Below are 1,989 nucleotides of genomic sequence, written 5' to 3'. Positions count from 1 at the left end.
ACAGAGCGAGACATGAGAGTTGCATGAAACAGACGCAGAGCAAAAGCATGTGCAACTGGGATGTCGAAGTAGAATCATTATTGTTGTCAGGGGAAGCGTGAGACTCTTTAAACTCACACACACAGGCTGAAACCACTTGTTCCGAGCAGAGTCGCAGCAAACTGGAGCCGAACCCGGCAACACGGGGCGCAAGGCTAGAGGGGGAGGGGACGCACCCAGGACAGGACGCCAGTCCATCACGAGACACTGCAAGCAGGACTCGAACCCTAGACCCACCCGAGAGCAGGCACAGGCCAAACCCGCTGCACCATCATGCCCCCCACACCCCCAGTCTTTCTTCTCTTAACAAGATCAAGGGCTTTTGAAGTGTTTTCCTGCCAACCTGTATCTACTAAGGGTAAGAAAAGGGCACAGTTCTGAAGTGCCCTACAGTAAAATTACATGACATCCAGGAAAAACAGAACTTGCCGCACATTTCCGACTTGGAATGGCTCCGGACTCTCGAGACCCGGTAAAAATGACTGAAGATGATCCAGTAATTTTTGGGCTTTCTTTGTTATGATATCGATGTACTGTTAGTACATTATTGTGTAAACTTTAAAAATCCTGAGATAATTATATCAATATATTGAAGTTAAATTTTGGAGGAATATTATATTTGAAACGATAAGAAATCTTAAGCCAGTTTTCCACAGGAATTTCTTTTTTGACCCCCCACCCCTCCTTCCAGCTGAACTGGACTCCGTCCGGTGTTGCTTCTCTCTCGTCTATTGGTCATTTCTGCGTTCCGGGGATCCGGGGTAACCGATATAAATTCCCGCTCTTCGGGTCTCTCCGTGAATTTCGGACATTTGCGGCGCGGACCCGGAATATCGATCCGTCGCGTGAGCGTCCCGTGACGTCAGGTGCCGCCAGCGCGAAAAAGGTGTAAATTGGATCACGCGTGCGCTGCGACTGAACACATTATTATTATTATTATTATTATTATTATTATTATTATTATTATTATTATTTATTGTTGTTGGTAACGCAAATGACCCCGCCGGTGTGTCCCGCCAGGTGTCCAAACCTGAGATGGAGAAGAAGAGGAGACGGGACCGGAGCAGCTCGAATCCCCGCAGTGCTGCAGGAGCACAGCGCTCGAAATGTACTTTTTACTGTACTTTTACTGTACTTCATGCGAGTCACAGCTGAACTCAATGTGCTTTGCATTCCATTTTACTGTTGTATTTTCATCGTTTATAGTCATGTATTATGTTTTCCTCCTTATCACCGTTTAAACACAATCCAGATCTGGCTGGAAGCGCAAACTTGAAAAAGCGAACATTTTGGAAATGAAGGTGAAGCACGACACGTGCGGAATCTTCAAAAAAACGTCAACGCGCTCGGTTCACTGCCATCGTTTTGATTATTTCTTTTTGTTCACTTACCCTCGGCCTGGCTAGGTTTCATTCATTGTTTTGGATTAATGTTCTCCTGTTGTGAGTGTTTGAATTATGTAATAAAAAAGTACTGCCATCGTCACCAGTCATTCGCATGAGGCAATCGTCACCATCATCTCACATCTGACTGTCCATGACGACCATCACCGTCATCATTTCACGAGCACGCACATTATTATGTCGTTCTCAACATTATATATATATAATATAGTGTCTGTTTTATTTTTTCTTTTTAATTTTTGTTCCTCCAAGGATCCACGCCGCACCCCGGACCCGCCCAGTACAGAGCCCAGTTCAGAACCTGTCTCGTGACTGTAAACCGGTTCGTCTGGTCGCCGGACGGCGCGAGAAAGGGGTTTCGCTCGCGCGCGCTCGCGTGCCAGTCCGCCTGCCCCTGCTCCTCCGGCACCGCGGGTAGCTAGCGCGCTTTGCGCGTGGCGTGCCACTCGAGGCGGGAAGGGCAATGCGGCCCCACCCTCCCCCTCCTGCTCCGCCTCCAATAGGATCGGACGTCCGGCGCGAGCCGAGCGTGGGCCGTGAAGCGCTC

At 48.6% G+C, this 1,989-nt stretch overlaps 1 long non-coding RNA gene across 1 annotated transcript; it reads left to right on the top strand.

The window, feature by feature from the left end:
• The first annotated feature begins 853 nt into the window (after positions 1 to 853).
• Positions 854 to 1,989, top strand: LOC108924909 (uncharacterized). Its single transcript, XR_001965359.2, has 3 exons — positions 854 to 925; positions 1,060 to 1,147; positions 1,695 to 1,989. It is a non-coding gene; the product is annotated as an uncharacterized LOC108924909 (long non-coding RNA).

This window comes from Scleropages formosus, chromosome 2 (assembly GCF_900964775.1).
Source record: "Scleropages formosus chromosome 2, fSclFor1.1, whole genome shotgun sequence".
Classification (NCBI taxonomy): Eukaryota; Metazoa; Chordata; class Actinopteri; order Osteoglossiformes; family Osteoglossidae; genus Scleropages; species Scleropages formosus.
The sequence above is the reverse complement of the archived record's forward strand: the minus strand, read 5'-3'. Positions and strand labels throughout refer to the sequence as shown.